The sequence below is a fragment of the Oratosquilla oratoria genome, chromosome 40 (assembly GCF_046742065.1).
Source record: "Oratosquilla oratoria isolate Oo_2021 chromosome 40, ASM4674206v1, whole genome shotgun sequence".
Classification (NCBI taxonomy): Eukaryota; Metazoa; Arthropoda; class Malacostraca; order Stomatopoda; family Squillidae; genus Oratosquilla; species Oratosquilla oratoria.
In genome coordinates this window covers 8,389,302-8,410,489 of record NC_134816.1, presented here as the reverse complement: position 1 = coordinate 8,410,489, position 21,188 = coordinate 8,389,302, and the positions used below count along the sequence as shown (strand labels likewise).

General features: G+C 39.4%; 1 protein-coding gene across 2 annotated transcripts in view; it reads right to left on the bottom strand.

The window, feature by feature from the left end:
* The window catches only part of LOC143020631 (serine/threonine-protein kinase RIO3), a 130,169-nt gene extending 109,679 nt beyond the window's left edge, over nucleotides 1-20,490 (bottom strand). Inside the window, exon 1 of one of the 2 annotated variants that reach the window (XM_076177119.1) lies at nucleotides 20,303-20,490. The gene's annotated coding sequence lies outside the window, so the exon portion shown is untranslated. The remainder of the gene's footprint in view (nucleotides 1-20,302) is intronic. The other variant, XM_076177118.1, reaches the window with a different exon arrangement.
* Between the last annotated feature and the right edge of the window lie 698 nt (nucleotides 20,491-21,188).

Sequence of the window (21,188 nt, the reverse complement as noted above, 5' to 3'; positions counted from 1 at the left end):
ATGCAGCCTGAAGGGATTTCTCCCCATCTCTCTCTCTCTTTTTTTTTTTTTTTTTTGTATGAGGGGATGGAGAGGGGTGGTCTGCCAATTGAATAAAGCAGCCTTGCTGTGGATGTGCTATGCCTTTGCTACATTGCTTCTGACCCAGGGCAGTATGTGAGATGCAAGAATGACCCATCATCCAGGAGCCAAGATAAGAGGGAGGGAGGGAGGGAGGGGGTGAATGGGAATGGAGTATGTGGGGATGAAATAGGTGGGAGTGAATTTTATACCTGTTTTTGGCAAACTCCCTTGCAGGAGGGAAAAAGCCGTTAATATATGTATGTACATAGAGAAAGAATTTTCTGAGCTATAATAAAAAAATGTGACAAATACCATTAGCAAGTTTCTGAGCTGCAATGACAAACAAAAAATTTCAATCTCTGTATGAAAAAACTATTAACAATATTAATGAAAAAAGATACTGATAAATTAGATGTAAATGAAGTGCAGTATTTTGTAAGTGATATTTTTCACATTTACAAGACTTTTTAAAAAAAAGAATTATTGGCTTTTACTGAAGCATTACCCAAGGCATTACAGAAACTGTGAATCATGTTGGGGTTTTGTTTCACCAGGGATGAGCTACTTCTAATCAGAACTACCTTGGAGCATAGGAAGGGTCTGTAAGCAGTTTCCTCTTTTTTGGAGGTTTGCATATGACTACTGGTTCTGTTTTTGTCCAGGTCTCCAAGATGTTTCTTGATCTTGTGGTTTTCAATTCCCAATTCTTTTTCCAGGTAGTGCTCCACATATACCCAATACTGCCTGAGCAGCACAAATATCCAAGGTTTGCTTGCTGAGGCTCTTGACTTTCAGACAAAGGTTCCATATACAGCTATATAGTGACTTGTTAAGGTCTTGAGTCTTGACCTTTAGGCACCTCTTCAGCAAGCTGCGATCAGTTAGTTTACAAGAGACCCGTTTCAGCTCCCTCTTTTCTGTCTTCTCCAGATAAGTCTTTCCAATAAAAATTCATTTTCACTCTTTTTCTCTACTTGTGTCACTGTCACTACAGAAGAATCTTTTCCTTTTATGAGCACACAAAATACATTCTGCAGAAGCTGTGAAGGCTGTGGATGTCATGGGTTTAGAAGTTGTTGATGTGGAAGTGGCAGGTTGTAACAGCGATGGAAGCATCACTTACTAGTTGTTCATTGCTCGTCCCATAAAATACAACTACAGTAGGTAAATACTAGGTAAATACTTGTGCCTCATGACACTGACATCAGCATCTTTGTACAGAAGGTTTTAAATATAAATTTGGTAAATCAAAGTACATCAATGTAATATGTTTTTCTTGGCAGAAAAAAAAAAAAAAAAAAAAAAAAAAAAAAAAAAAAAAAAAAAAAAAAAAAAAAAAAAAAAAAAAAAAAAAAAAAAAAAAAAAAAAGCTAAGAGCTGCCACACAAGCTTCAAGACATCATGTTTGTGTCATCTGTCCAGTCCCACACAATCATATCATTCCCTGCCTACAACAACCCTGATGACCTCTAGGGATGCTAAATGCATACCCCAATTTTAGCCTTCCATAATAAACAAAAACATAGCAACAACTCAGATGTTGGTGAGCTTTGAAATAAGCTCACCAACATCTGAGTTGTTGCTATTGTAATGCTTTTAGCAACCTTTTTCTTATTGATTTTTGCCTATAAAAATGTATATTACATAGATGTATCATAATTTACAAACTAACAGCTAACTTTCTATTGCTATAGTCTTTAAGTGTGCACTTCTTTAGATTTACTGAAGAAAGATTCGAGAAACTATAACTGCCCAGAAGATTAAGAGGCGATCAGACTGAGGCATATAAGATCATTAACCAGAAGTATGAGCCAGACTGTACAAAAGGAATTTTCAAGATGAGGGAAAGGTAACACGACTAGAGGAATTTCAAAGATCTTCAAGACAATATTGTAGTGTTCTGTAGCCAACATGTAAAGTGCCCCCTTAAAGACTCGTGACCGCCAAGTACCAGGTCAAGACCATGGTCACCCATTAGCACAGCATGCATTTGATTAATTTATATATTCATATATGTCTTCAATCCAACAATTTCATTTCTCTTGTAAATAAAATATTGTCCCTCTATATCCCGTACAAAAATCATAAACTATGGTATACCAAAAACAAAGAGTTAAGAATCTCGTCACCATTGTTGTAGATAATATCACTAGCTTTTTGAATAAACAGAGATCATTCATGGGATTGATTTTAAATATCCTGGCAATTCTTCTGGAAGATAGCTGTTCTTCAAGGAATAGTTCCTCAGGGTTCCGTTCTTGGGCCACTTCTATTCATAGTATATATAAATGATATAGACCATGGACTAAAATCTACCGTTTCCAAATTTGCTGATGATACAAAACTGTGTGGAGTGGCAAATGATCACTCAAACCAATTAGATATTCAAGAAGATTTAGATAAATTACAGCAATGGTCTGAAAAGTGGCTAATGAAATTTAACACAAGTAAATGCAAGGTAATGCACATAGGTAAAAATAACAGTAAGTACGATTACAAGTTATTTGGAAATTCGTTAACAAAAGTGGATAGTGAAAAAGATCTCGGTGTAATTATCAGTAACGACCTCAAATTATCCAAGCAATGTATTTCAGCCTCTGAGAAAGCAAATAAGATTCTGGGACTGATTGCGCGATCTTTTGATTTCAAAAGTCCATCACTCATTAACAAGCTATATAAATCGTTAGTTCGTCCACATTTGGAATATGCTGTTTCCGTATGGTCACCGAATCTCATTAAAGACATTGACAGACTGGAAAAAGTACAACGGCGAGCCACAAAACTGATTCCAAATATCAAAAATAAATCATACGAAAATCGACTAAAACACATGAGTCTGTTTTCCCTAAAAAAGCGTAGACTCAGAGGTGACTTGATACAGGTCTTTAAGATTTTAAAGGGAATTGACAACATCAAAAGTGACAAAATTTTCACATTGAATGAGAATCAGACAAGAAACAATGGTCTCAAACTGTCTGGAAATAGATTCAATTTGGAAGTAGGTAGAAACAACTTTGCCAACCGTGAAGTTAATGAATGGAATAAACTTCCTGCATAGGTAGTGCAATGTAGTTCAGTTCGAAGCTTTAAGAATCATTTAGATAAATACCTAAGTAAGATGCTGTAATGATTATAATTTATCTTATATTATTTGTTTTTGTTTTGTTATCATTTGTCTGTCTGATTTTCATTTATCATTAGTTATATGTCAATTTATTATTTACTATTTACCTGTTTGTTTATTATTTCAACTATACCTATGCATTTATTTATGTAATTTATTTGTCATTTACATTATTATAGTTTTTATTTATTATTTTATTATTAATATGATTTTTTTTTTTTTTTTTTTTTTTGCATCCGACCTAGATATGGATCAAAAGGTCTCCTGTCGGCATGCTCCGCCTTTGTAATCCTTTGTAATAAGCATAGAAGTGTTCATCCCAAGTGTGCTTAAGGGTAAATATACCACTGTGAACTAAATGTTCTGACAGGTGCATTCCAACGAGAACACCCGCTAAAAGCAAATACACTACGGAATGGAGTTGCAAAAATAGGTTTGAGACACCATGTTTTTATCTGTCCTGTCCCATCGATGTTAATTTGGTGATAGCAATGACTATGTTGTGTATCAGGTATTCTCCCACTACAAGTGATGCCATATTTTTTAAACAAAGCTATGGAGCTGAAATTCATTCTTTTCTTCAAGCTATGAAACTCCTCTTCACCCCACAGTCCAATTGGATACCAAAACCAACAGTCAACATCCCTGAAAACAACAAGCCTGATGACCTCTAGCATTACACATACTGCATTATGAAATGCAGGTTAGGTTAGGTTACACCAATTTATCATACTTTAATTTCTTTGATTTTTGCATCTATCAAAACAAAGGTAGCATCTCAAGCACTTGTCACAGTTCCATTCATTAGTGTACTGCTTTTACCAACTTTTTCTATAATTGATTTCTGCCAAGAAAATCGTAATTACTGTGTAATATCTTAAGGTGCTCTGGCATTGGATGCAAGCAGGGCACCATAGGTTTTCACCATAATGTTACACCATAGTGTTGTAGGTTGCCCCAACCACCAGACACTTTCCAGTACAAGGAGTCTTTGTAACAGCCACAAGGTCTTCATTCATACACATGTGCTAGGCGTGGCATTGTCTTCCTTCTGTGTAGGGAGAATGATGTTGCCCCACGTCAGTCTATACCAGTCTCCCATACAGAGAGCAGCCAATGCTCTTGCTCCTGTATGCTTAAGTCACAATATAGATTCAAACATCATCCCCCCGCATTTTAACTGTACACATATGACATACATGATGCAGTGAGTAGAATGCTTGCAATTGCTTGCAACGTGCAACAGTGAAACATGGGACGATATGAGAATCAGTGGCGTGTATGTGAATGGAGCACTGATGGAACTAGATCAATAGGTGACAGTACATGCTGGACTGTGAGTGCAGTGCTGATCACGTTGTGCATGTATGGGACCAAGAAAAATTGTGACATTGATAGTGACGTGCCTTCATACACACAGTGGTGTGAACAAAGAGGCCTTCATCCCACTGCTTCACCCTACCAGCCACAAACATCACCTTGCACAGGGCCCAGGCCACTTATGCAGGCTGCGCAAACAAGGAGGCCTTCATCCTTCTTCGCCCTGCTCGCTGCGAGTGCCATCCGCATGGAGCCCAGCTGACTTGAACAGGCCACACCTACCCAGCTTAGGAAATGGCACACTACCTCTGCTCCCTTGTTGCAATTATGTCACTGCAGGAGGTAGCAACCTACTGCCACCCACATGAGGCATTGATGGTGACTGTCTTGGATGCCCAGTAGGACCTGCATGCATGCACCATGTAAAGGGTTCCCCTCCAGACACACGCACCTCCACCTCTTCTCCCAGGAAGGCTGGCACCTGCTGTCCTGGTACCTTCTGGCCCATTCCCCTTCACCACCTGTAAGCGCCTGTGCCGTGCTGCCTTACATAGGTGCAGACATCATGGGGATAGGCCTTCAGCATCTAGGCATGTTGAAGATATCAAGAGCCCTACAGCTGCTCTTGGTGCAGACGACACAGCCAACATATGTCACATGCTCCCTGGAATGGGACACTTTTGGCCGACTGCCCTCCGCCACCTGTCAGCACCCACATACAGTAAACTCGCGCTTATCCGAACGCGTTTTAACTGAATAAACGCATTAACCGAACATTTTCTCAATACGGTAGCCATCGCTTTAACCGAACGTATTTGGATCTCAACCGAACATTCAAACACCCCGCCGCCTCTTCTGCCACCCCCGCACCACCCGCAAGCTTCACCAAGTGCTCACACGGTGGCAGCACACTCCATGTTTACACCTGATCGGCTGTTTGGCGGTACATTCATTCATGAGTCCTCTCGGTGACGATACAGTATCACAAGCTCTCCTTAAACATTTTCTCTTTATACTCTATAAAATATGTTTATGAACTATTATAAGCATTTCCATGTGTATGTTAAGTTTACAGGTACGAATATTGCAGCTGACATTACATCATAAAACTCTACGGGAATGAAACATACAAAGTCGGATTAACCAAACATTTCAGTTAATCGGACATTTCTAATCCCCCTTGGAGTTCGGATAATTGGAAGTTTACTGTACATGCTACCTGACACAGGTGCAGACATCACAGGGATAGGCACTCGGCACCTAGGCATATTGGAGATATCCGCAGCCAGCCTACAGACACCGCTATTGGTGCCAACAATGCAGATGACATATCTCGCATGCATCCCACAATGGGACGCTTCCGAACTACCTTGACATCAGAGACGGGGACCACAATGCCACCATACGGATTCATTGGGAGGTCTGAACACCCTTCTTCTCCTTCGGCTTGGCCATAGTCCCACTTGACTTCCCAGAGTCTATCTTGGTGATTACATATGTAAACAGGTGAGCCGAGCTAATACTGCCCATTGACAGCTCACAGGCCACCACTCACAACTATTTCCTATGGGACTTTAGCAATGTGCTGGCCTCCAAGGGCAACCCCTGCACTGTCCCCCTAGGAAAGATGATGGTTCTCTTCCCCCCTATGAAAACACTTCCAAGTTGATACGACATCCCTTGCTGCCCACATGCCCAGGCCAATGTCGCTTACATTTCAGGTTTAAGCGAAGGAAGACCTTGACTCAATGGTGCAATAAGGTATGCCTGTTGTAAGGTGAGCTCTGTTGCTGCTGCCTGTGCTGGCACCCTTCGATCCTGCCCTGCCAGTGGTACTGCAGACGGATGTGTCACACCTCTACAGCACTGGGCTGCCCTCTCCGCTTGGTGGAGGACCTGCTGTCCTCCTGCACGGACCCCCTTTAATTCCACCTCTGACACAGTGTGCATGCAGGACTGAAATACCAGGCACGTATGCCTTGTCCAATGTGGCCCATGGTTTCCAACAGATGCCGAAACCTGATACACCACTATCACTGGAGACACTTGCTGCCACCTGGGCCACATCCAAATGCAAGCCATATTTATATGGATGGCCCCACTTCTTGTGGATGATGGACCATAGTCTGCTTGTCTCCCTCCTCATGTTAGGAGTGCTCTCACTGGCAATACCAGTGGTTACTGGTGACAACCCATTGCCCACTGCCAACACAATGCTCTGGAGACTACAGTTCGCGGCACAGATAATCCTCGCTTATGGCCACCCGCTTACCTGTGTGACCTCTGGGCTCCCGTCCAACCGCTGTGTTCTACCCAACTCCATCTCTCTGTATTGGAAGCTCTGAAATGCATTTTCCACCGATGAGGAATGGCAATGTATGACCAGAGCATTGCTGCCCCCACCATATATGGGAGCGATCACCGGCCTCCAGAGATGCTGCCCCGTCACATCCCATCCCTCAGTGGAGGACCTGTTGTCCTCATGTGTGGATCCCCTCAATGCCGGCCCCACTGCTTGCCCCAGGTCGTGGGTAAACATAACCCTTGCCATGGTCATACAAGTGCAGATGGGGGAGGGGGGGGTAGTGTCTTAAGGTGCTCTGACATTGGATGCAAGCAAGGTACCATAGGGTTGCACTGCAGTGTTGTAGTGTGCCCCAACCACCAGACACTTTCCAGTACAAGGAGTCTTTGTCACAGCCACAAGTCCTTTTTTCATACATGTGTGCTAGGCGTGGCATAGTCTTCCTTCTGTGTAGGGAGAACAATGTTTTGCCCCCATGACAGTCTATACCAGTCTCCTATACAGAGAGCATCCAGTGCTCTCGCTCCTGTATGATGAAGATTCAAACATCGTCCCCCAATGTTTCAGTTGCACACATATGACATTGACAGACTGGAAAAAGTACAATGGCGAGCCACAAAACTGATTCCAAATATCAAAAATGAATCATACGAAAATAAACTAAAACATGAATTGGAGGTGACTTGATGGTCTTTAAAATTCTAAAGGGAATTGACATCAAAAGTGACAAAATTTTCACATTGAATGAGAATCAGACAAGAAACAATGGTCTCAAACTGTCTGGAAATAGATTCAATTTGGAAGTGGGTAGAAACAACTTTGCCAACCATGTAGTTAGTGAATGGAATAAACTTTCTGCACAGGTAGTGCAATGTAGTTCAGTTCGAAGCTTTAAGAATCATTTAGATAAACACCTAGGCAAGATGCTGTAATGATTATAATTTATTTCATATTTGTTTTTGTTTTGTTATCATTTGTCTGTTTGATTCTCATTTATCTGTCAATTTATTATCATCTACTATTTACCTGTTCGTTTATTACTTAACTATACCCATACCTATGCATTTATGTATTTTATTTGTTATTTACATTATTATAGTTTTTATTTATTAATTTATTGATTTTTTTTGCATCCGACCTAGATATGGACCAAAAGGTCTCCTGTCGGCATGCTCTGCCTTTGTAATCCTTTGTAATTTACAAAATTAGTATCTTTCTATTGCTATATAATTTAGGTGTGCACTTCTAATAATTTACCCAAATAAGGTATAGGTATTTATAAATGATGCATGGTTATTCCTAGCTTCATTCAAATCTGACGCTCAAATTTGGTGGAGACCACTTTTATGCCCTTACCCCATCACTCCTACAACAATGGGGAGGTGATGAGAAAGTGGGGTTTTTTGGTTGGGAAAGCACAAATTAAGGGCGAGATGAGATGTTGAAGAAGAAGAAAATTTCAGACAGGAAAAATGGTAAATCTAAAGAGGTGCACATCTAAATGATATAGCAATAGAAAATTAGATATTAATTTTGTAAAGTATAATACATCAATACAACATACATTTTTATTGGCAGAAATAAATTTTAAAAATTTGCTAAAAGCGATACAATAGCAACAATTTGGACATCAGTGAGCTTCAGGACACCATGTTTGTTGTGGAAGACAAACTATTGGAAGTCTAATAAATTGGTCTAATCTAACATAACACAAACTCCTACGGGGCATGCATTAAGCCTCCCTAGAGGTCATCAGTGTCGTCATAGGCAGGGAATGATATGTTTGTATAGGATTGGAGAGACGACATGAACTTGGCGTCTTGAAGCTCGTGTTAGAGCTCTGTCCAGTTGTATATTGCTTTAAGCAATTTTTTTTTTTTTTTAATTTCTGCCAAGAAAAACAAATACTATGTGTATGTAATTTAATTTACCTAACTAATATTTAATTTTGTATTGATATATGATGAGTGAGGATAATGGAGGAGAAATTAGGAAGGATGAAGTGAAGGCAGTTGTTAAGATAATGAAAGCAGATAAGGCACCTGGTCTGGATGGATGCCATGCAGAATGTCTAAAAAAAAAAAGAGGTACAGTGATGGTGGACTGGCTGGTGAGGTTATTTAATGTTTGCTGGAGAGAGGGTAGAGTGCCGGAGGACTGGAGGGGTGCCTGTATAGTTCCACTTTACAAGGGAAAAGGGGACAAGTGTGACTGTAGTAGTTACAGAGGGATTAGCTTGTTAAGTGTAGTTGGGAAGGCTTATGGGAGGATCTTGATTGAGAGGATTAGGAGAGGAACAGAGGGAGTAATTGGTGAGGAACAGTGTGGATTTAGGATGGGGAGAGGTTGTGTAGATAAGATTTTTGTGGTAAGACATATGTGAGAGAGCTATAGGAAAGGGGAAAGATTTTTGGGGGGCTTTTATGGATCTGGAAAAGGCTTATGACAGGGTAGACAGGAAGGCACTGTGGGAGGTTTTGCGGATATACGGGATAGGAGGAAAGCTTCTAGGAGTTGTCAAGAGTTTTTACAAGAGTAGTAGAGCATGTGTCAGGATTATAAATGGAGAGAGTGAGTGGTTTGAGGTAAAGGTGGGACTTCGTCAAGGATGTGTTATGTCGCCCTGGCTGTTCAACTTATACATGGATGGAGTGGTGCGAGAGGTAAATGCAAGGGAGGTGGGTCAGGGATTGGAGATGGTTAAAGAAAATGGAGAAAAGTGGGAGGTGAGCCAGCTGTTGTTTGTGGACGACACTGCGCTTGTAGCAGGATTGGAGGAGGGTTTGAGGAAGTTGGTGACAGAGTTCGGGAGAGTGTGTGATAGAAATAAGCTGAAGATAAATGTGGGTAAAAGTAAGGTGATGAGATGTACAAGGGGTGAAAGTGGCAGCAGACTGGAAGTGAGCATTAAGGGGGTATGCAACACCTGGGGGGGTGAATTTGGTCAAGATATGGCATTTTTCAAAACTGTGTTCAAAATGTTCGTATACCACTTAGAAATAAATCCCGACAAATAATTTTCCAGTCGCGCGCAATTTAAAGGTCCTGGGTGAGGTTTAAAGGGACAAATTTAAAGGTGCAACCCACACTAGAGGAAGGCGTGCCACTTAGGACCTTCAGGCGCAGCGAATAACATTGAAATTTGATTGAATTTACACTCGCCCAGTGTATCAACGGCCAATACGATTGTGGAGGGGAAGGGAGGAAGGTGGAGGGAGAATATTTCACCAACTTTGTGCGAAACTAAGCGTTAGTTCCCGGCTAGCTCTGAAAAGGGAAGTACGCATGTCTCATGAGCTCTCATTGCAATCTATTACTTTAGCTAGTACATATTACTCTTTAGTACAGTCATCATGGGTAGCAAAAAGAACAAAAGAACATCACAATGACAAAAAACAGCAGTTAAAGATGGCAAGCAGTCAAAGACGACTAAAGATCTCACCACCTCTCACTCCACCACCGCCCTCACCTGCACCTCTGTGACGGTGACAGAGGTAAAGGACAACATTAGACTAAACAATTCAAAGAGGAAGATTAAATCCAAAGAAGAAAGCAAGAGGAAAAAGATCAAGGCTATACAGGAAGAAGAAAGAAGAAGGGACATCATATGATGCTGGAGGGGGTGCCCTACCAACATAGATTGGCGAGGGGAATCTGATGAGGAAAGAGAAGGCGCCCACTACTGGAAAATAAACCTCTTTCCAATGATTTAGATACCCTGAAGACCCCCAGCAGAGAGGTTTCACATGAAGAAACCGCCAAAGGTGCAAAAAAGCAAATTATATGATGTTGTCGTCTGTGCGTCGTCACTACTGTGACATACTTATACTTTAGTTTTTCAATATTTAAAGTACTTATAATTAAAATATGTTGATAATTTTTACTGTACTTATTATATAATAAGAATTAAGCCATGAAAAAAATTAGTCAAATTGGTGAAACTATAAGCAAGTTACAGATATATTCATATTTCAAGTTGCCATATCTCCGTTCGATATTTTTCTACTTTTTTTTAATCATAAAAAATCTAATATACATCAGATTTAGATGAAACTTACAGGGAATATTACTTTTAGTAACTGCTAGGGCCGATCGTTCGAATATTTTGAATAGGATGAAAGAGTTCGGAGTAATAATGGAAACAAGAGCAAAAAAATTGTATTTTTCACGATTTTTGCCAGACATTAAAATTGAAATGCCTGTATGCAAAAGTATAAAGGAAATTGTTCAATTACTCAATGACCGGCCCTAGGTGTGCCTACTGACTAATCATAGCCAAAATATAAAACAAATTGGTCCACGTATTATGGTGCTGTGCACTTTTAAATGTCGCTACTGGTATACGTACATGTGTACATACATCATTCTGCTTCACCTAAAATGTAGGCAATATGGATACCTATTTACCTGAGAAGTTTCAGCTCTTTACTCTAAATATTTTAGAAAATGACCTAAAGGTGTCGTTAACCCCCTTAAGGGAGAGTGACTGGAGGAAGTGGATAGTTTTAGATACTTGGGTGCAAATGTGGCAGGAAAAGGTGGAGTGGAGGTGGAGGTAGAATGTAGATTGAGAGAAGGGAGTAAATGCCTTGGTGGATTAAAAAGTGTAATGAGGAATAGACATCTGGGAATGGATGCTAAGAGGAGACTGTATGAAGGAGTGATTGTGCCAACAGCAATGTATGGGGCAGAAACATGGAACATACAAGAGGAAGAGAGAAGGAGTTTGAATGTGTTTGAGATGAGATGTCTGAGAAGTATGATGGGGGTTTCTAGGCTGGATAGAGTGAGAAATGAGGAAGTGAGGAGGAGAACTGTGGTGGTAAGGGAGTCGGGAGATAGGGTTGATGAATGAGTATTAGGATGGTTTGGACACATGGAAAGAATAAGTGAAGAAAGACTAGTAAAAGAGGTATGGAAGGCAGATGTGGAGGGAGTGAACATGAGGGGACATCCTAGGATGAGATGGATGGATAGGATGAACGGGGCTTTAGGGAAGAGGGGAATGTCTGTTGAGGAAGTACAGGAGAGGACAGAAGACAGGGGTGAATGGAGAATGGTTGGATATGGATGATGTTGTGATGCATGAGGTGGAATGGGTGGGGGGATGGGGAGTGAGGTAGTATGTGTGAGCAAAATTTGACACAGCCCAAGGGGATTTCTCCCCATCTTCTCCTTTTCTGCATGGGGGTACGGAGGGGGGGGGTCGCTGATTTAATGAAGCGGCCTTGCTGTGGATGTGCTGTACCTTGCGACACTGCCTCTGACCCAGGGCTGTGGACAGGGTGCAGGGATGACCCGTCATCCAGGAGGTGCTAAGATAAGAGGGAAGGTGGAGGGGAGTGGAGTGTATTTAGGGATGGAATGGGTGGGAATGATTTTATGTCTTTTCCTTTTTGGCTACCTCCCTTGTAAGGGGGGAAAAAGCCTTGGTATATGTATGTATTGATATATTATGTAGGAGAGACATATGGACCACTGCAGAAGATTAAAATGGCATTCCATTATATGAAGAGATGATGAAAAAACTCATCAAAACCCTGATATGTCCAAGACTGGAATATACATCAGTAGTATGGTCTCCACACAATGAAGGATATAAGCAGGATTGAGAGAATACAAAGTGCAGCAACCAAACTGGTCCCCAGCCTGGCTGATAAACCATATAAAGAAAGACTAAAAGTACTGGGTCTACCAACTTTGAAATCTCAAAGAGGTGACATGATTACAGTGCAGGGTTGCGGAGTCGGATGGTATAAGGTCCGACTCCGACTCCAGCTCCTAGAATTCCTAGGATGCCGATTCCGACTCCTTTGATTCATCCGACTCCCAACTCCTTAACTCCTTGACCCCTATGTGGAAATCTATTCTGCAGATCCATATACCAGCCTCCCACACCTATTCAGCAAGCATTTTACAAATATTTTTCATGTATATTATTTTCTACATGAAACATTCACATGTATGATAAATATACTCACATATACACTCACCCAGCTTTATATATATATATATGCACACAAGCACGTATATTCGCATAAACATATATATTAAATATATAATGGTATTATTTATGCTCATGATCATCTACCAGCTTATGAGCACTTTCAAATCTGTCATGGCAGAGTTGCCACTTCAAGCTATACATTTTTTTTTTTTTTGTCCCTCCCCTTCCCCCCCCAAAAAAAATCATCTGTTATTTCATTTGTCCATTCTCATAAACCTTCTATCACAATATTAGGAAAAATGTGACAAATCATGATGAGGAAAGGTTAATGGAGGATGCCCTACCTAGTACTTACTACAGAATTAATTTCACCATGTTATCATAAAAACCAGGAATCAGTTTAGGAAAGAGAGAGACAACCTTCCCCTGTGCACACAGTTCATAGTTGCTGCTGTTCCTCCCCTTTTCAGTCATCACCAAATGCTGTGACATATGCTCTAATGTCATTCCTATCTGGCCTCTGAGACTGGTCAAAGTTTATCTCAGGGCATTATCCCAGCATGACAAAGCTCCTACAAAACAGTAAACCACACAAAAACACTTCCATTGACTTTTACATACATGAAGACGTACGTGCATAGTGCATACGTAGTGGATATTTACTATTGTCTACACTGTCATGTATGTGTGTACATGATGGAGTTCTAGATGTTAACATAATTTGAATTAATTAGATTGTCAACAAAGGTTAAGTAGCTAGTTTAAATTATTTAAAGATAAAAATCATCTCTGTCACTTGACAATTGACAAATTATTCAGGAATCTGAATTAATAATTATATTTATTGAATATTTATTAAAAATAGAAATACATTCCACTGGCTATAACTCCCATAGTTACTAGTATAGAATGAATGAAACATTAATACAAACTACATTCTGGAAACTTCTATAAATGGTATATATCCTGTAACTAGCTATAAAACTATTCTATACTGGATGGTTATTAAATTTTCTCAACACAAAACATATCAAATTTTTTAGATTTAAACTCGGAATAATGAGACCTACTGCTTTCTATTTGCACAATAGCAACAAATTATTTCACAGTGCACATCTATAGACAGTATTTTACAGCTATTGTTAGCTTGCCAATTACTGTAATGGTAAAAATGCAGACAAAGCTTTCAAGAATATTACAAAATATATGTACTGTACCTTGAATATACCCGTATCATTATGTTAATAACTAGGTTAAAAATTCAATCTATAAAAATTTCTTACAACAAAGTATTTTATATGTTCCTTGAATCTACCAGTATCATTACGTTAATAACGAGGTTAAAGCTCAAATCTATACAAATTTCTTATTTGTAAACATAAAAAAAATAGGCTTTGTTCATAATTATAGAACTTATAGACTACTCAATTGAAATTTGCAAATAAAAATTTGATTGGACTTAAGGAGTCGAAGTCGGATAAAAAATTCTGACTCCGACTCCTAGTACTCTTAGAAATCCGACTCTGACTCCCAGCTAAAACCTCCGACTCTGACTCCGCAACCCTGTTACAGTGTTCAGGTCACTAAAGGGGATAGATTGCATTGATAGAAGAGATCTCCCGATTAAAGATGGGAAGGCTTTAAGAGGTCATGGATGTAAATTAAGAAAGACCACATGTTGAAAGGATGTGAAGAAATAGTTTCCCATATACATACATATATACCAAAGACTTTTTCCCCCTTATAAGGGAGGTAGCCAAAAAAACAAGGGCATAAAAACCACTCCCACTCATTCCATCCCTAACATATTCCACCCTCTTCTCTTGGCACCTCCTGGATGATGGGTCATCTCTGCATCTCACCCATTGCCCGTGGTCAGAAGCAGTGTCACAAAACACAGCACATCCACAGTAAGGCTGCTTCATCAAATCAGCAACCCCCCCCCCTCCATCCCCTCATGCAGAAAAGATGGGGAGAAATCCCTTCGGGCTGTGTCAATTTATTTCTCACACATACTCCCTCACCCCTGATCCCTTACCCACTCCACCTCATGTATCACAGCATTATTCATACACAACCATCCATTCTCCATTCACCCCTATATTCTGTCCTCTCCCATCCTTCCTCAATTGACATTCCCCTCTTTCTCAATGCCCCTTTTACTCCATCCATCCATCTCATCCTAGGTCAACCCCTCATGCTCTTTTACCTCTGCCTTCCACACCTCTTTTACTAGTCTTTCTTCACTTGTTCTTTCCATGTGTCCAAATCATCCCAATACTCTTTCATCAACCCTATCTCCAACTCCCTTACCACCCCTGTTCTCCTCCTCACCTCATTTCTCACTCTATCCAGCCTAGTAACCCTTATCATACTTCTCATGCACCCCATCTCAAACACATTCAAACTCCTCCACTCTTCCTCTCTTATGCTCCATGTTTCTGCCCTGTACAATGCTGTCAGCACAATCACTCCTTCATACACTCTTAGCATCCATTCCCAAATGTATATAGATGCCTAAATATGGGGAATAGCTTAGAAGGTGAGATAGCCCAAGCTCAAACAATACATGAGTTCAAATCTATATATGATAACTGGAAATCAAATATATAGATTAAGTTGGAACAGTACATGAATTTGAGTCTAGGTATGTTAGAAAATTAGAGAACAGGAGACAAAACCCTATGGGTATTGCTCCTTTCCTATATACTACAATTAGGTAAATACTTCCTTGGTAATACCACAAAAAACAGATATTAACGTTGATGTATTTTAATTTACAAAATTAACAGTTATTTTCTTATTGATATATTGCTTAGTTGTGTACTTCTAAAATAATACCTGATTATAAGGCACAAATAATGGTAAATTCTTAGAAGTGAGATATAGCAACAGAAAATAAAATATTTTGTAAATTACTGTATAATACATAAACATAATATACATTTTTTGGTATTTTTTTAGAAGTGTACAACTACATGATATGGTAATTAAAAATTAAACAATTTTGTAAATTATAATACATCAACGTAATATATGTTATTCTTGGCAGAAATCAATAATAGAAAAAGTTCATAAAAGCTATAAACAAATAAAGTTGCATAGACTCCTTTAGAAGCCATCTTTGTTTTGATAAATTCGGAGGCTGGAGATGACAATGATGGCCTAATGACCTCTAGAATTACAGGTACTGCATTACTAAATGCAGGTTAGTTCAGGTAGGCATGTCTGGTTAGGTTAGGTAGGTTAGGTTGGGTTAGAATATACATATTTAGCATACTTTAATTTCTTCAATCTCAGCTTCTACCAAAACAAACATGCCATCTCAAGTAGTCAAAGTGGATGTTTGTTTGTTAATAGCTTTTAGCTAATATTTCTATTATTGATTTCCGCCAATAATATATATTATGTTGGTTTACAAAATTATTATTCAATTTTCTATTGCTGTATTATGTAGGTGTGCACTTTAAAATTTAACCATGTTTCTTGGTGGAAATCAATAACATAAAAAGTTGCTAAAAGCAATACACTAATGAATGGAGCTGCGGAAACTGCTTGAGTCACCATTTTTGTTTTGATAAAAGCTGAGGTCAAAGAAATTAAAGTACAATACATTCACCTACCCTAACCTGCACTTAGAAATGTGGCACCTACAATTCTACAGGTCATCAAGGTCGTCATAGTTGTCAGGGATGTTTATGGCTGGTTTGGCATGTGATCGGACTGTGGTGTGTAGTGAAATTTCATAGCTTGAAGAAAAGCATGAATTTCAGTTCCATGGGATTGTTTTAAAAATATGCAGCATGGTGACGTCACTTGAAGTGGGAGGACACCCGGCGCACTATGTCAATACCATTGTCAAACTGACAGTATCTCTTTTAGAAGTGTACACCTATACAATATTAGAAAATTAATTATTAACTTTATAAATTATAATACATCAATGCAATATATATTTTTCATGGCAGAAATTAATAACAGAAAATGTTGCTAAAAGCAATTCACTATCAAATGGAATTGCAGCAATGGCAGAAATTAATAACAGAAAATGTTGCTAAAAGCAATTCACTATCAAATGGAATTGCAGCAACTCCTTAAGACACCATCTTTGTTTTGACAGATCCCGAGGTTGACGATTATGATGATGACCTCTAGAATTACTGGTGCTGCATTACTAAGTGCAGGTTAGGTTAGAATATACAACTTTATCATACTTTAATTTCCTTGACCTCCGCACCTACCAAAACAAAGATGGCGTCTCAAGCAGTCAGAGCGATTACATTTGTTTGAGTATCACTTTTACCAACTTTTTCTGTTATTGATTTCAGCCTAGAAAAACCTATATTATGCTGTTGTATTATAATTTACAAAATTAATATTTAGTTTTCTATTGCTATATCACGTAGGTGTGCACATCTAAAAATTGACCAAATTGACATTGACAGGACTAGACAAAATGGCAACATGGCATCTCAAACCTAGCATTGCAGCTCCATTCAGTAGTGGATGTACACAGCACATCCACAGCAAGGCCACTTCATAAATTCGGTGACCCCCCCCTCTCTGTCCCCTCATGCATAAAAGGAGAAGAGGGGGAGAAATCCCTTTGGGCGGCGTCAATTTTTTTCCTCATACATACTTCCTCACCCCCCATCCCCCACCCACTCCCTCTCATGTATCACAGCCTCATCCATACACAACCCTTCTCCATTCTCTCCTATCTTCTGTCCTCTCTTGTCCTTCCTCTCTTTTGTAAAGCCCCTTTCACCCCTCCCAACCATCTCATCCTAGGATGCCCCTTCATATTCACTCCTTCCACCTCCACCTTCCACACTTCTTTTGCTAATCTTTCTTCCCTTATTCTTTCCATGTGTCCAAACCATCCTAATACTCTTTCAACAACCCTATCTCCCAGCTCCCTTTCCACCCCTGTTTTCTGCCTCACCTCCTCATTTCTCACTCTATCTAGCCTAGTAACCCCTATCATACTTCTCAGACATTTCATCTGAAACACATTCAAACTCCTTCTTTCTTCCTGTACATTGCTGTTGGCACAATCACTCCTTCATATAACCTCCTCTTAGCATCCATTCCCAGATGTCTATTTCTCATCATACTTTTTAATCCACCAAGGCATTTACTCGCTTCTCTCAATCTACATTCTACCTCCACCCCCACTCCCTTTCCTGTCACATTCGCACCCAAGTTTCTGAAAATACCCACTTCCTCCAGTTTCTCACCCTTAATGCTCACTTCCAGCCTACTGTCACTCTCTCCCCTTGTACACATCACCTTACTTTTGCCCACATTTATCTTCAGCTTCCTTCTTTTACACACCTTCTCAAACTCTATAACTTCCTCAATCCTTCCTCTAATCCTGCTACAAGCAGTGTCATCAGCAAACAACAGCTGGCTCACCTCCCACTTTTCTCCATTTTCTTTAATCATCTCCGACCCCTGACCCACTACCCTTGCATTCAACTCTCACACCACCCCATCCATGTAAAGACTGAACAGCCAGGGCAACATAACACACCCCTGACGAAGTCCCACCTTTAACTCAAACCATTACTCTCTCCATTTCTAATCCTAATGCAAGCTCTAATACTCTCATAAAAACTCTTGACTGCTCTCAACAGCTTTCCTCCTATCCCATATATCTGCAGTACCTCCCACAGTGCCTTCCTGTCTACCCTGTCATAAGCCTTTTCCAGATCCATAAAAGCCCAAAAAACATTCTTACCTTTTCTTATAGCTTTCTCACATATGTCTTACCACAAAAATCTGATCTACACATCCCCTACCTGTCCTAAAACCACACTGTTCCTCACCAATTACAGTACTCCCTCTGTTCCTCTCCTAATCCTCTCAATCAAGACCATCCCATAAGCCTTCCCAACTACACTCAACAAGCTGATCCCTCTATAACTACTACACTCACACTGTAACAGCACTTATTAATGTCACCTGGAGTTGGAGAACATCCAGTCCACAATGTGAAAGCCGTCATCTGATTGTGACTGGACTGGCATGGCGTCCGTTACCATATCCTGGCGGCTTCGTTCGTTAGTAAATTTGCTTGTAGCAAGGTTTTTTGTTTTTTATTTCCCCCAAGAAAATTGCACATTACGTTCATGTATTATAATTTAAAAAATTAATATCTAAGTTTCTAATGCTATATCATATAGGTGTGCACAAGTAATATAATACTGAGTATTTTTCTACTGTTATATCATGGCCACCACATGTGTCCAAAGTACTAACAGCAACCAGGCTATTGAGCTTGAGTAACAGGGATGAACCTCTTCCAGAACATGTGTATTTGAGTATATTTGTATGAGACTGTAGCAAGGAGGGCAAACAGTTCTAGGCTGGTTCCTAAAAAGCTGATGTCCTCAAGACTACTGGCCCCAACAATTTTAATGATTTGAGGACCATTGACAAGCACAGATCCAGCTACTATAGCTAAACCTAGTCCTTTATTTATTGCAACAATGAGACATAGGATGATGGGAAGTGAAGAAAGTTGAATTTCATGAAACACAGTGGCTATTTTTATGACAAGTCGTGAGAACAGTCCTCAGGCTATTCTTACAACATGGTTGATAGCACCCTCTATCATGAACTTTTGAACTAAATTCAAAATAACTGCCACTAATTTCAAATTACTTGTAGCAGGTGCAGAATTTGATTCATTTGTAGCTCTAAGATTTCCAGCTGGGAAAAGTCTAATAATGTAAATCTTGATACCAGGAATTCCAGAACAATACAATCAGCTACTAAATGTGCTCCTAACAGAGCTGTAGTATTTTTCAATAGATTATTGCTGTCAGCATGGAGGTAAAAAATACCAGCTGAAATCTACTACTGGAACACAACCAATTCAAATGTGAGTAAGAACTAGACTTCTGTCTATTCCAAGACATCTTCATACGTCATTAACAACTAAAGATAAATTTGTGCATTTACAATTTTTTGAAACATTCCTGGGAGAATTGTTAGGTTAGGTTTATTGTCATAAAAATTTAATTCAAAAGTTCATGATAGAGGGTGCTATCAACCATGTCAAAAGAATAGCCTGAGGACTATTCTTACGACTCGTCGTAAAAACAGCCACTGCCTTCATGAAAAAACTCATCAGAATAAGTCTTCATTAAAACAATTAGACTAAGCTGCTTGAATAGGCCTATCATGTTTATATTGTCACATACCATCAACCTCTCGCTAAATATAGGCTCAGTTCAAGGTGTTTTGCCTTTGAACTTCATCTGAACTTTGTTCAACCTCCTTAACTAAGGATACCATTTCAGCAAGTGAGCATTAAATTAATTAATTAACATTACCTTTATCAGAATTTGAATTACAGAAAATTTATCGGCTACTCAAAAATGAAATGTGACAAGTCATGATTATGGGGAAATATCTTCTTTATATGAAATATAACAAACAACTCAAGTTCTCAACTTTTTTGACACTGAAAACTTAAACATTCCAGCGATTATTTCATTTCGCCCGCGAATATTGCTCTAGTAAGTATACTTACTCTTTTCGAAGCGACTTTCCTGCTTAGTATGTCCGAATTTATCCTAGGAAATCGGCTTCAAATTATACGTAAACCCCAATAAAAGTCACCCAACCAATTACTCTTACGTTTGATACCCTATACACTCCCAACCAGCTGATTTGATTCCCTTCACTCGTACGGTACAGCTCTGATACGATAACTGTCGTGTCTTGGCACAGTACACGGGTTTAAAACAACAGCATTGCACAATGTTACGAAAGGGTATAATTCTATTTTTATACACCTTGTAAAACGTACGATATTGAAGAGTTTAATTTCTGTATACAAATTCTACTTGATTTAACCCAAGATCAACATATAATATTCATGTTTACATAATCTTGTTCCACACGCAATGCAACGTAACAGATATTGCAAAGGGTGAAGCAAGATTAATTTCCAGCAATCAAGGACAGCTTATTGACATACTATCACGAAATATCAACTAAGCTCCTTCCCGTGCACTAAAGTTAGGTAAAGACGTACATGCCCCAATAATGTATAATTTCCCCATATGCAGAGCTGGGCGCGTTATCGCCCAGCAGGTAGTGCATTGCCGTCGATGCGTTACCGATTTTTGTCTCTTGTAATAACTTCAACGAAAAAGATGAAATGGAGAAGTATTTAATGCTTTCGAATATTCTCAATAAAATGATACCTAATCTACAACATTAATGTTATTCTAAAACATAAAATAACCAGAACTGGGTATTTGCGTTACTAAGGCACTGCTTATATATTTTTTATAGTTGGTTTACTTGTGTTCAGCAGGATTACAGTGTAGCCACTCCTTGGCTCCCCCAAGATCTTGGGATTTTTGTCATCATCTTGGAATCTTGGATATAAACTGTAAAAAATGAAAAAT